The sequence below is a fragment of the Populus alba genome, chromosome 4, assembly GCF_005239225.2.
Source record: "Populus alba chromosome 4, ASM523922v2, whole genome shotgun sequence".
In the NCBI taxonomy this organism is placed as follows: Eukaryota; Viridiplantae; Streptophyta; class Magnoliopsida; order Malpighiales; family Salicaceae; genus Populus; species Populus alba.
In genome coordinates, this window is record NC_133287.1 from 13568625 (window position 1) to 13584215 (window position 15591).

Here is a 15591-nt window from a genome sequence, read left to right on the forward strand (position 1 = left end):
CGATTTACGAGCCGTGAGAGTATGAAACACAAATGTAAAAATAGGCTTTTAAATAGCCCTGAATTTCTTTAGATTTCTAATTTTTGTCCCTCTTCCTTGCGATTTACGAGTTCATGGAATCTCCTTGGATTTCTATCTTAATAAATTTAGTTTGAATCAAACCTAGAAAAACTAATGGGATTAGAAAACACCAACACCATAACAATTATAAGGCAAACCAAACACCAAGCAACTTACCTTAAGTAGGGCGTACTAGGGGTGCTAATACCTTCCCTTTACGCAACGAGTCCCTTGCCTTAGAATCTCTGAAAGACCAGTTAGGGTTCCTAGCGACCAAAATACTAGGTGGCGACTCCAAAGAAATCAATCAAGCAAATACAAACGAAAAACAAATCATCATCGGACGCCGCGCAGGTGACGTGCGACAATTCTGACATCCATTGCATGCTAATTAAATGGTTTACAAATAGAGATAACATACAGACTATAGTTACATTAATATTATTATGTAACTCTTGTTCTTTAATGTAGGTTTAATGTGAACTTAACCTATGTATTTATCTTACCTTAAATGTAACTAGTACCAGTAATAAAATGCTACAGCACAATATAAGAGATTATGAACAAGTTTTGGAGTTCTCAACTAATCGAGTCTAGCTTCTATATATTTCATGGATCCCCAAGATTTGTGAAAATTCTAAAACTCTGCCAAGTTGCCCCAACCTGCAACTCACCCAAGTCGGTCATTGACTCCTCTCTCCCTCTCACCTTCCTAGCATTGCTTGGTTCAAATTTACTCTAGCTCAGCGAATTATATTTTATGAGCTCACCGAGTCAAGTTAAATCTTATTTAATTTAGTAATACTCCCCAGGCTAAAAAGATTACTCTCCCAAACACTATTCCACTTTCTCCCACTTGTTGTCCACCTAGTGTGGCTAGAAAACTCCCCAAAACCCATTCTCTTATACACTTCAAGTGATGCAATTTCACAAACCATAGCCGAGTCAAATGCAGACATGGGTCATTTCTCAGGAATGAAACTAGACAAGCCATCAAATGGTTTCCATATTTCCCTGAGCTACCTATATCTGACACTAAAGCTTCAGTGATTGCTTTGCAAATAACAGTGTTTCCTAACAAAGGGTTTTCTATTAGCATCGTTTGTCATCATGGAATTCTTGATAGGAAATCTGCTACAACTTTCATCAAGGCATATGCTTATATATGGAAACACTTAGAATATGATCAATAACTTTTGTTACCAGTGAGCTAACCCAATTTTTGGATAGGGGAGTTATCAAGGATGCATATGGACTTGAAATGATCTTCTTGAACCTATGGTTATCACTGACCAGGTTGGATATAAAGACAAAAACAGTAAAAATAAAATTTATTTAGTTTTAGAGTATTATAGAATATACTTATATAGGAAATATTGTAGACATACTCTTGTGTGGTAAACTCCACCATTACTATTGTATATTTCCCTATACACACACACACACACACACACACACACACACAAAGGGTTAGCTACCCATTAGATTAAGCCTCCCAATTATTCTCAACTTGGTATCAGAGCCTTCTGCCGTCAGAACTCTTTTCTCCCTTCCTCCCTTTACAGTCGGCCCTCTCTTTACTTTCTCTACATGGATTTTATTGCTGCCGCTGACTTCTCCCTCTCCACAGGTGGCGCAGCACAGCCGGCCAGCCATCCCCAAGCTGCTGTTGCTGGTGCTTTTTCCTCCCTACAGCAGCCTCCACTTGCAGAGCTTGTCTCTGATTCTTCCTCCCAAGTCCCTGTCATTCCTTTACCTCTCATGGGAACCCACATTACAACTATTGTTCCTTTAGCGAACACTTACCATGTTGTTTCGCTAAAGCTTACGAACACAAATTATCTCTAATGGAGAATGCAGATGAAGCCATATCTCCTTGGTCAAGGTGTTTTTCACTTCATTGACGGCTCAGTGTCATGTCCTCCATCTCATATTTTGACAGCTCTATTGGTTCTTCCTCTACCATCAGCCCTTCTTTCTTCGTTGGAAGCAACAAGATCAACTTATTTTGAGTGCTTTTCTCTACGTGGATGTGTTGCATCTCGTGGTAGATTATTCTACTTCGTATTGTGTTTGGCGCACTCTTGAGAAAGCGCTTGCCTCTTCATCTAATTCTCGCATCATGCAACTCCATGGCTCCTTTTAAAACCTTCGGCAAGGTGACTTATCGGTTAGTCTATACATGCAGCTAGCAAAATCATTATTTGATGAATTGGCTGCTGCTGGTCGCTCCATGTCTCTTGAAGATTTCAATCTTTATGTGTGTCATGGCCTTCATGGTGAGTTCAAAGACTTGGTAACAAGTCTCATAACCAAGGCAGAATCGCTATCCTATACAGATCTTCATAGCCACCTTTATACCCATGAATTTCTGCACAAGAACTCTTTCCATTCCATGGTTACCGCTCCCTTTCTGCACGATTCCAATGCTGGGCAGTGGTCTGAACAGCAGCCTGTACGCTGCCAATTGTGCTCTAGTTTTGGGCACACAGCTCCCCATTATTCCCAGTTTCGTAGCAGCTCTCTGCAGCCCTCTACACATCTTGCTGTTGGGAATATTTCTGTTGCAACTTGGTTCCTCGACATCGGCGCAAATCAACACGTCACACCTGATCTTGGATCTCTGACGATTTTACACCCTATCTTGGTAATGATTATTTGCATGTTGGTGATGGTAAGGGCCTTGACATATCCCATGTTGGACATACTAAATTACATTCTCCAAAACGCATGTTTACATTATGTAATGTTCTCTAAGTGCCTCACATTACCAAACCATTGTTATTTGTTCAAGAATTTTGTCATGATAACCATGTTTATTTTGAATTTCACGCTTCTATGTTTTATGTGAAGGATCTCGTCACCAAGGAAGTTCTCCTTTCCGGTTACAGTCATGATGGTCTTTATGTCCTCTCTAAGTCTTCTGCCACGTCAGTTCCTCAAGCTTTTTTGTCTCCTTGCATATCTGCAACTGCTGACCTGTGGCATCGTCGTTTATGTACTTCTAGACGCTCTCTTACTCAGTGTCAAGCTTGTCCTTTAGGAAAGTCATCCCATTTTTCATTACAACCTATGAGTCACAAAACTTCTACCCTACTTGAATTAATTTTTAGTGATATTTGTGGTCCTATCCCTATGTTTTCTTCTAATGGCTTGCTATTTTGTTATTTTTGTCGATGTGTATACCAAACATATATGGTATTATCCACTTGTTGTGAAATCTGATGTCTTTTTCATTTTTCAACGTTTTTAAACACTTGTTGAGCGTCAGTTTTCTCTTATAATTAAATCTGTTCAAACTGATTAGGGCGATGAATATTATAAATTAAATAAATGTTTTTAGACCATTGGTATTCATCATCGGTTAATTTGTCCTCATACTCGTGAACAAAATGGCATTGTTGAACGTCGTCATCGACATATTGTCGAAACTAGCCTAACCCTTCTAGGCCAATTGCATAAAATCTCTACATGGTTTAAAATAGGCTCCACGGGCTTGGTACACTCGTCTGAATGATTTCCTATTATCTATTGGTTTTCGTGCCTCTAAGGTGGATACCTCATTGTTTATCTTCTCTGTTGGTGTTGATATTTGTTATCTTTTGGTCTACATTGATGATATTCTCCTTACGGGTAGTAACTCTCTTCTGCTGCAATGCCTCATTCAACTACTAAGCTTAGAATTTAAGCTTTGCGACTTGGGTTCTGTTCATTATTTTTTACGTATTGAGGTTCAGTCTACTAGTATGGGTCTTATGCTCCGCCAACATAAATATATACTTGACATCCTCACTTGGGCTAGTATGTTATCTTGCAAACCTGTTGATACTCCTATCTCTACATCCAAAGCTACCATTCTGCCCAATCCATTGTTTTCTAATGCTACCCGCTTTCGTCAAATTGTGTGTGCACTTCGGTATCTCACTTTTACGTGCCTAGATATTTGCTTTACTGTTAACAGAGTCTATCAGTTTATGCATGCTCCTACAGATTCTCATTGGGCTGTCGTGAAACGCATCTTGCGTTATCTTCGGGGTACGACATCACATGGCTTACATATTACTCGCAGTTCTTCTTTTGCCTTACATGGTTTTACAGATGCAGATTGGGCAGGCAGTGTTGAGGACAGAAAATCTACGGGTGGTTACCTTATGTTTTTTGGTCAGACGCCGATTTCATGGAAATCCGGTAAACAACGCACAGTTGCTCGCTCTTCTACTGAAGCTATGTACAAATCCTTAGCTGATGGCACTGCTGAGGTTATTTGGCTTCAATACTTATTAACAGATCTCCAGCTTCCATCTGCTTCTGCTCCTATTATCTAGTGTGACAACCTTGGTGCCACTTATTTGTCTGCGAATCCTGTTTTTCATGCTCGCACAAAACATGTTGAGGTCGATTATCATTTTTTCCGAGATAGAGTTGCAAAGAAGGAGATTCAGATTCGTTTTATTTCCTCTCAGGATCAATTTGTTGATGTCTTCACCAAGCCACTTCCTACTTCTTCGTTTACTGCTTTTCGTTTCAGGCTTCGAGTTGATCCTCCACCCTCAGCTTGAGGGGGCATATTATAGAATATACTTATATAAGAAATACTGTAGACATACTCTTGTGTGGTAAACTCCACCATTACTATTGTATATTGCCCTACATATATATATATACAAAGGGTTGGCTACCCATTAGGTTAAACATCCCAATTATTCTCAACTTAGAGAGAGATAATATAATGACTCTAGAGCTTTCAAGAGCTTTATCCTCATTTCCAATAATCAAGTACCTTAGACTTTATTTGCAAAGCCTAAAACTCTATTCCACAACATGATTTTGTGTTAATGGTCAGATATAATAGTTTCTTTTATTGCCACCTCTTAAGTTTAAATTCATTACACTTTTTAGATTTCTCACCATGCACGATAGAAGATGATTGTAGAATTCTCACTGCCAAAGTAGTACTTGTTGAAGAAACATTGATTGGCACAACCAAATCTTGAGTAGAATGAGTAAAAGACACTATATAATCTATATAAAAAAAATAGTCAATATTATTTATAGATAAATATTTTAGCTCCACAATAAACAAGTAATAAAATTAAAACATGTAAAAGAGGAACTTTTAAAATAAAAATATTTAAACTATGCAAGATAAAATCCACAATCATTCATTTTCTTGGGTTACTATGTTAAGCCCTATCTTGTTCACTAAGATTTTATTCAATTATCATTATTTCATTTATGAATTGTATCATATATAAAAATAGTATTATGTGAATAATACTTTCAATATGTAAGTTCTCAAAACAGGGGTTGGGCCAACATCGGTTATTTTTCAAAAACCAAAAATAAATTCCAATTTTTTTCTCAAAAATCCTTTCAAAATTTATGATTTTCTCATGTATTTTTTCTACCAATTTTGATTAATATTAATTAATATTTATACTATAAAAATATAAAATAGGTATTAGAATACCCGACTTTCTTTTAAATGCTGCAAAAAAAAATTATATAGAAAAAAATAAAAAAATATCTTGTTTTAAAAATATTTTGTTATGTTAACTTTCTAATTTAGTTTTAAAAATATGATAATAATCAGTTTTATTGTTATGTTGATCCAGATCAACTCGGGTTGACGCTCTCGACGTATAACTTATGCTTTTCCTAGATTGATTTTCAATTTAAATTTTAAAATTATAATAATATTTTTTTTCATCGTCAATGTACACTTCATTCTTCATATAATAATAAGAGAAGTTACCCCGCAGCTCATGGTTGAATTGTTGTCCTGACCATGGAGTCGATCCTAAGAATAACCTCATATAGAGTTTTCAATCAATAAAATCCGCAAGCCCATCAATGGAATGTCATTTTGTCATATCATAATCCACTCCATCACGTTGATAAAATCCTGCTTTATATATCTCTCTATATTATAATCCTGCTTTCTCTTAATTTCATATACCCATTAGTTATAAACCACAGGTTTATAAAAGAGATCGTGGATAGAGAGACCATGTATCATTTGCTATTAATGTATTAAACTCACGTAGCATAGCGTTTCATCATTCAGAAAAAAAAAATTATATAGAAAAAAAATAAAAAAATATCTTGTTTTCAAATTATTGTTATGTTGATCCAGATTAACTCAGGTTGACTCTCTCGACATGTAACTTATGCTTTTTCTAGATTGATTTTCAATTTAAATTTTAAAATTATAATAATATTTTTTTTTATCGTTATGTTTCATCTGCTTTTAATTTGAACATGACCAAAGAGTATAGAATTGGGATGCGGCTGCTGGATTAAGTTGGAAGTGACCGACAAATCTCAAGTACAAGAGGCTTGACCTGACTAATTCAGCAGAATTTAATTACGACGGGGCATTGAATTCAAGCTGCGATAGCGATTCGCCTACCCTACAGGATAATGTTAGAGCTTGAAAGTACAAAGAAATTACGAGGGAGGTCCTCCGGTGCCAATGGAGAAATCCAAAGGCACCACTTTTGAATCAGTCTCAACTAGTTGAATGCTCGAAATCAATGACAAATGGAAAATTCTACGATGGTTTTTTAACAAACAATATCTCAAGGCAGTTTGCTTTGTAAATTAGAGTGTCATTAATTTTAAGATGACAATGCTTAAGATGAGAAATAATGGACAACACATGATCAAAAGGATGTTTTGTGGAGTAAAAAGTTTTGATACCAGGAAACTATTTGGGTTTAAGTGTACTAGTTTGCGGTGGAGGCAAGAGTGTTTCATTAGTAGGGTATAGAGATTTATGGGGTGGCCTAGACTCGGTAATTGGAGTTTCAGAAGGAATAAGGTTTGCAGACATTGAACTGGATGTGCGTGTGACACTGATATATTGACCTCGGTACTTAAATTGGTGAAAAATCATTATTTTTTGAAAGATGAGAGAAGAAACTTTTAGAGCATATTAAGACAAATCAGAAGGAATAAAATCATTCTTGACGGGGGAGTCTTAAACCATATTAGCTGATGAAAAAGAGCTCTCATCAAAGATAACATTACATGAAATGTAAAATCTACATGTGTTTATGTCCAGACATCTATATCCTTTATCTTGTATAGAGTATTCTACAAAAATACATTTTTTTTACCTTTAACACATAGCTTATGTTTTTCACATGGTGAGAGTAAATAATAACAACTACATCCAAAAACATGTAGATCACTATACTTAAGAACTAATTATAAAGATATCAAAGGACCTAGTATTGCCACATGTCAAGAGATTAGAGAATCAAGTGGTTAAAATATTATTAGTATTGTTAGACAATTAAGAAAATCTAGTAGTATTTATTAGTGAAAATAAAAGAGAGGTTAGAGAACATGAAAAAGCTTTTAACTATAGCTTGATATAAAGGTATGTAACTGTGTGAAAAGTGATTAACAAGAATACAATCTATCCTTTTCTCTCCATTAATCTGAAACTCTCTGCTTCTCTTTACTTCTCTGTTTGCTTATGTGTAATTCTGCTATCTTCATATGGTATTAGAGCCTAAGAAAGGAGTAGCCAAGCTGAGTTGAGCCAAATCAAAGGGCATATGAGTCGTTGCTCCAGTATCAACCACCTAAAATTGCTTATGTGGTGTAGAAGAAGGAAAGTTTGCATGCATGGCACTAAGATTGGTGGAAGGAGGTCTGCCTTGATAAGAGAAGTTGCCTTTATAATAACACTGAATAGCAAAATGCCCAACTTTCTAACAAATCTAACATTGGACTAAAGAGGTAGGAGCAGAGGGTTGATTGTGTTGTTGATAACAATCAGCAGCTACATGACCTTTTTTGCTATAGATTTCACAAGTAGGAATGTTAGTGCTAGGACAAAGAATGCCAGGACTAGAAGAAGGATGAACTTGATAAGGTTGTGGACCAGATTGGTAAGGACCACGACATCGGCCATGACTCTTAAAATCAGAGCCTTGATTCCTAGAATAACCACCATTGGTGAACATTGCATTGGGACCATTGAAACCACCAGTGGATCCATGGAACATACCATGATAACCATTAAAATCCCCTATTAAATCTAGAGGACAATTGTGAAGATAGAGCAAACTTGGAGCTAGAAGGATACTCTTAAGGCTGAGAATTAGAATTACTTTCATCAAGAACAAGAGCTTTGCCTTGATATGTTTGATTTTGAGCCATCATTGCAAATACAAATGGGAATGTAGAATGAGTTTGCTCAATAGTGGCTTCTTCAACAAGCAACTGAGACTGAAAATCTTTAAGAGATAACACATTATCTCTGCCTTGAACCATGCACCTAAATGTATTGTAGTCCGAAGGAAGACCATCAAGAGCCAAGATCACAATACCATCATCTTCAAAATAAACTCGTGCTGCAGAAAGTCCGTCTCAAGCATATTTGATCATTTACAGATATTGAGATATAGATTCTAAACCCTTCATGATAGTCTGGAGCTCACTTTTCATCTTAAAGATTTGTGCTTTGGTAACTATAGAAAATCGATCCTTCAGTTGAACCCATATATCATAAGAACTGGCACATCTAATGACATAGGAAATCGTAGTATAAGAGAGAGCGGCAATAAACAACTGCATTACTGCTCGATCATGCATTTTCCAAAATTGATAGTCATCAGTTGCAACACCCTCAAGATTAAAGTCTGCATCAAATCGACTAGAAAAATTCCTTAAACCATCAACAAATCCTAAAATGCCAGGACTCTCAAGAAGAATTTGCATCTAAAAGTGCCATGTGAGATAATTTGTATCATCAAGTTTGATTGTCACAACAGTAGAAACCATAGGAAGCAAAGAAGTAATACGAGATTGAACAATCTGGAGTTAAGAAGTAGTCACCATTTTTTAGAATGCAAGAAGTTAAAGTAGAAACTCGAAGAGTAAAAGAAGAATTTTTCAGTGAGACAATATATCAAACAAATAATAGATAGATCAAAGAGCATGAATGAGAAGATAATGAAGCCAGAAATAGAAACAGAAACCAGAGAGTGTGGAAGTAGAGGATCACAAGATCAAGAATTCAGAGCTCTGATACCATCACTGTTGCAAGGGGTTCAGGTTTGAGCATTTCTAGTTTTGGCTCTTGTATTTTGGATGTTCCACATTGCTCTTTACAATTAAAACAAGTTTTGCATATGCCTAAGTTGTCTTAACATTTGCTATTGGTTCATAGGTTATGTAAAGATAACAATTACAATTTTATTTGTGATGCATTTTGATTTTGGATTCAGGACAAGATCACGGGGAGTGTTCTTTTCAAGGGACTGTGTAGAGCTAGCTTGTATCCTATTCCCAAATTCCATTTACTTCACATACCTCCAAATCAGTCTGCACCACTTGTTTACAAAGAAAATTTGCCAAACTTCCTTTTCCTTATCCCACATTATAAGAGTGTTTGATTGTTGAGGAAGCTTTGAAAAAAAGGTTCAGGCATTAGCCATAGCATGCTCTGATAGCATACTGGAAAATGCATTTATATATATAGAGAGTTGTGGTTACAATAGGATCTCTCTTTACAATTATTTTTAACAAACTATCGTAACAAACAAGAAGATCCTTACAGCTTAAACTTCAAAGTCCCATCATGAACTTGTCATAATCTATCATGTTGCTACTAAATTTTTTATTTATGTTTGAGTGTGGTGTTTGCTTCCTTTTGAGTCAATTTCAAATAATAAATAATTTTTTTTTAAATTGATATCTTGTTGAATTTAAAATATATTATTGTGTGTTTCACCGAATGTGGCTTTAGTCAAATTTTCAAAGGTTTAATGGCAATTTTGCAATCAATTTTGATTCCCCTCTTTTGTTTTTCATCCTTTCATATTTAATATTTGAAAGCAAGATGCTTTTTTCATAGTAAACGAATCAGTTCTCTCCTGCAAAAACAAAACAACAAAAAAATCTTTCTTTAAAAAATACAATTTCTATTTTAATTTGCATATTGCTAAGCCTCTCAGACATAAATTATATTTGCATATTTTATCATATTAAAAAATTCACAAAAAATAGTCTTATATATTTGCATGCATTTTGAATTTAATAATTAGCTTATTAAAGTCATGAGAACTTCATCTATATTTTCAAAAAATATAAAAATTATCTTGTTCTTTCTTAGTATGTAGGATTACAAACTTATACATAAGATGTATTTCCGATATTAAATTCAAAATACAAAAAAATCTACTTTAATATCGGGAATTAGGAACTTATACATAAGATGTAATTCCAATATTAAATAAAAAGATAGTTTCTTTAATTTTTATATTGATATTAAAATTGTTAGGTTTTTTACATGATAATACAAGAACCTCTTTGCTAAAAAGAATTTTTTTATTATTATAAACAGACCAACAGTGTAAAATTTTTTGAATACAATTTTTATTTGGGGAGTACTGTTGTATTGTCTTCGTGGAAAAGGAAAGATTTTAGGAAGCCACCACGATGTGGATGGGTGAAAACAAAGAGGCTATTGTTATGGGACCCGGCAGAGCTAGGCAGCTTGATTTTGTATATATGCACGTTTTATCCATAGCTAGTGGTAATTGGCAAACGAGGAACGCACGCATGTAACGAAATTGTTTGATTTTTATTAAAATGGTCGTGCATGACACACGGATGTGTCCTAAAATACCTTCAAATGTCTAATTTTGAAATTCTTCCATACGATTCATTTTTTCCTCTAACCCAAAAACTTATTTTGATTATTTGAAACTTCTTAGAAATTATGAAGTAATGCGTTCTCACCAAGACAATAAAAAAATGGAGAAAAAGATAAGCATTATGAGATAACTTTGTCAAAGTCAAAGAAATCAATATTCCTTAATTTAAACTAAAAAAAGAAAGAAAAAAAAGTCAAGAAAATGCTGCTTGTACACGCTGGAATTGCCCTATAAAATGGTCGTTCCATCCATGCCATCTTGCATCAAATCTCTACATCAAATCTCTGTAACTCACCATCTCTCCTATCGAGGAAAAGGAAAAGCACAGAATCTCTGCCTCATTTACAAACTTGCGTTACATTCTTTTGTACCCAAACAAACCTCTGTTTCACACACTAAACCCAAGCCTTATTTATCCAAGTGCCAGCTTCAATACTTAGAACTGCAATGGGAAGCATTGATGACTTCAGCCGTTATTCTTTCCCAGATGATTTTGTTTTCGGAACATCCTCATCAGCTTACCAGGTACATCCAGACTCTAAATTTTGCTGCTTCTAGTGCAGTAATTAGGAGGGGACAGCAGAACATTGTTTAAAATAATACTAGTTATGTTAATTAATTTTTCGTTATTATTTTATTTATGATATGCAGTACGAAGGTGAAACAAACAAACATGGTAGAGGACCGGCTATATGGGACACTTTTCACTGAGGAACATACAGGTACCAATCTCTCTCATTAAAAATTTGTACTTCCCTCGCTAAAAGTTGAATAGAATTATGTTAATGTCCTAAGAAAACCACCATTATTAACTTTAAAATTAAATAATATTACTTTCAACGTTTGCAGAGAGAATAAATGATCATAGCAACGGAAATGTAGCTGTTGATTTCTATCATCGCTATAAGGTATGGGAGTTCTTCATCATATTTTCGTTGTGGTTAACTATATGATGTATGCAAGTTGTAATTTTTCTTAAAAAAAAATTGATAAAATGTAACAGGAAGATGTGCAAAGAATGAAAGAAATGGGAATGGATGCTTTCAGATTCTCCATTTCTTGGTCTAGAGTATTACCACGTAAGTTTTTATATTTTTTGAAATTTGTTCTTAACATAGTGATAATAGTAATCACAATAGCAGGATTTGACTTTGACATCTGTTTTCACTTACTGAATTTCCATTTGATATATAGCTTTCCATTGGATTTTTTTTGGAAAATGCAGATGGCAGGTTAAGTGCTGGAGTAAACGAAGAAGGCATCAAATTTTATAACGATCTCATTGATGACCTCCTTAAGAATGGTTATAACCTTTCCCTTCCCTTCAATTAATCATCACATTTTGCCAAAAATTGATGCGAAAATTCGTATACAACAAAAGGTTTATCTTGGGCGCTCCATCTGATTATATATATGATGTTTTGTAATATATAGGTTTGCAGCCTTACGTCACTCTCTTTCACTGGGATACCCCACAAGCTTTAGAAGATAAATATGGTGGTTTCTTAAGTCCTAACATTGTGTAAGTAGCAACCTTTCGTTAATGATGCTTCAAATATCCAAACTTGTTGTAGCTTCGAAATATTATAATCTAATCTGTCATTCTGGAGACTTTGTGGACCTATGCTTCTCTAAAATTTAAAGCATTCCTATAAATTTTCTCACATAAAACATTGATTTCCAGAAATGATTTCCGAGACTTTGTCGACCTTTGTTTCCAAAAGTTTGGAGACCGAGTGAAGAAGTGGATTACTTTGAACGAGCCATGGATGTTCAGTGTTCAAGGTTATGACATGGGCACGATGGCACCCGGTAGGATTTCTGTCGTTGTAAATGATCCACACCGATCCTTAAACACTGGTGCCACTGAAGTGTATACGGTTAGCCATCATTTGTTGCTTGCTCATGCTGCGGCAGTGAAACTATACAAGGAAAAATATCAGTCATGTCAAGGTGGACAGATTGGGATAACACTTGTTTCTCACTGGTTTGAACCTTACTCAAACAGTGAAGCTGATCAAAATGCAACCAAAAGAAGCCTCGACTTCATGCTTGGGCTGGTTAGTATTTTTTTATATATATCAAATTCAAAAGTACTTTCTGAACTCTTAATTCTGCTAGAGAAGACCTGGTATATATGTATAAACAGAAGGTAATCAGTGTTTTTTCTTCATGTTGGCAGGTTCATGGATCCTTTAACTAATGGTGACTATCCACGTAACATGCATGATTTTTGTTGGTGGAAGATTGCCCGAGTTCACTGCCGAGGAATCTAAGATGCTGAAGGGATCGTATGATTTTATTGGAATTAATTACTACACAACATATTATGCTCAAAATATTGATGCAAATTATCAGAGTGTTGGATTCATGTCCGATGCTCGTGCTAGTTGGACAGGTAACTAATGATTGATATCTTTTCTTTCTTATTCATCTTATTTTTTTCCAATTACATAACATCAATTAGATGATGTTTTTATCAAGTATTAATTCATTCATTTTCTCTGTTTTTTCTTAATTTTGCAGGAGAGAGAGATGGAATCCCAATAGGTCCACAGGCTGGTGTAAAATGGCTTTATATTTATCCCGAAGGCATCAGCAGGCTTTTGAATTACACCAAAGACCAATACGGGAACCCAACAATTTACATTACTGAGAATGGTATGGTTGAAATGAACGATCATACATTGTGCTACGTTGAAGCTTCTTAGTACTTCTCTAACACTAAGTGTGTTCTTAATGCTTTATTTTACTGATTTTTTTTTCAGGGGTTGATGACGTAAATAGCAATGCTTCATCACTAAAGGAAGCTCTTAATGATCCCATAAGAGAAAAATCTTACAAAGACCACCTCAAGAATGTTTTGAGATCCATCAAGTGAGTTAATTTTTTTTCATTTATTTAACTAATGATCATTGATAATAAGTTTTTTAATCCATAGCAACAATTATATTATTAGGTTACCAAATCCGTCTAACTGGGATTCAATATCTATTTATTGCAGTGAGCATGGTGTTGATGTTAAGGGATTTTTTGCTTGGTCTTTAATGGACAATTACGAATGGGGAAGTGGTTATGCTGTGAGGTTCGGCCTCTACTATGTTGATTTCAAAAATGATTTGAAAACGATATCCTAAAAAATCAGTCAAGTGGTTCAAGCAGTTTCTTAGAAGAGACTCCCACAGCCCTATTCCACATACGTATCCTCTGATTTACTTCTAATGAAACGTCGAAAATTGAAGATAGTTTGGTTCGGGATGCTAAAAGGCCAAGAAACGCCTGAATTCCTTCGGCAGGATCTGAAGTCAAAGTTGTTAGCATCTGCAAATTGGGCTTTAACGGCTGAGAGATAGAGCTCTCAGCATTAATTAATTCAGCAGAATTTGGTCACCACTTCATTCATTCAAGGCTGTGGTTAAGAATAAAAATTCATGGTTCTGGTTTTCCTTTGTTTTGTTTAATTATGGTTTTAGAATTTAATTTGATTATTTTACTGTTGTATCATTTTTTCATTCGATTAATATTGATTATGATTCGTTTAATAATAATACAAATCTTCTGCACCATCATTGATTATGGTTTGTTTAATATTAGTTGTTTTTTTTTCAGAAAGAAAAACGTAATATTTGACCCTAAAAATATAAAAGAAATGGATGATCAATGAAAACAAATACAAATGAAATGGACAAGCCGAAAAGACCATGAGATTGCAAAGAACAAGATATTCCTATTGATGAAATAAGGCTAGCATATTTCTATGGCAACACCAAGATATATCCTGTCAAGCAACAAATCTAGACCAAATGTGTTTGTGATTATGAAATGAATAAGCAGGTATGTCATAACCTATTTTTGGGTTATTCTTCAAATTCACCTTTTCTCTTCCAAAAAATCTCAAAATATATATTCAGACTAAAAACTTAAAAGAAAATCTAAAAACATATAAACATTGAGAGGAGGGTGTCAGAAATAGCTAAAACTTGGTTGAGGAGGTTAGGAAATACAAAGATTGAAAATATACAGTATATTTTTGACATATGAAGAGCCATGTTGACAAAAAAAATTCAATTTGAAGAAAAAAGGTCCAAAAACAAATATTTATGGACTTCATTAAATTTTATTGGAGGTTTAAGTTCATTATAAAAGTTCCAAAGAAAACGGTAACTTTTGTTGCAGCTAAGGGTGACCAAATTTGGAACCATTGTGCTGCTATAGTAGCCTCGGCACCAGTTGCTTCAACCTTTTCTATTCTACCCTGAATTGTACTAGTATAAGTTGTATGCAATAATATATTTCATTGAAGTTTTTATGATGAAAGTACAATTGATGCAGAATGGCATCTTCTCTTGTTCGCTTTAATAATTCTTAGTCTCGATCTCAACCTCTTTTTCATATTTTTTTCTATCTTTCCTGAAGTTTTCTTTTTGTTAAAGGAGAGCTTAACACTATTTTCTCCACCATATTGAATTCCCTCACATCATCTCTCCAACCAGCCTCAATGCTGTGAGGGGTAAAAAAAAGTGGGATTAATTAGGAGAGTTTAAAACCTTTTTATTTGATTTTTTTTTCTTGTATTTTTCTTTCATATTGATTTATAAAAAGAAAAATTAAAAAAAATCAAAAGAAAAAAAAAAGTAAGAAGAAAGAGTCCGCGATCCAATTTCTAAATCTCAATATTGATTCTTGTTGATGATCTTAAAAGCAAATGTATTGTTACATGCAAAAGAATTAAATGACATGATCAATAAGTTAGCTTAGATGAGAGATGTTTGTAAGTTGAAGGTTTAATAGTGGAATACAAATAACAACGTTAGCATTGATATTAGCCAATAAAAACATGCTCGTTAAGTTCACA

The 15591-nt window shown here is 34.5% G+C and overlaps 1 pseudogene; it reads left to right on the top strand.

Annotated features, from left to right (window-relative positions):
- The first annotated feature begins 11181 nt into the window (after window positions 1-11181).
- LOC118032710 (beta-glucosidase 12-like) lies at window positions 11182-14302 on the top strand (annotated as a pseudogene).
- The last annotated feature ends 1289 nt before the right edge of the window (window positions 14303-15591 follow it).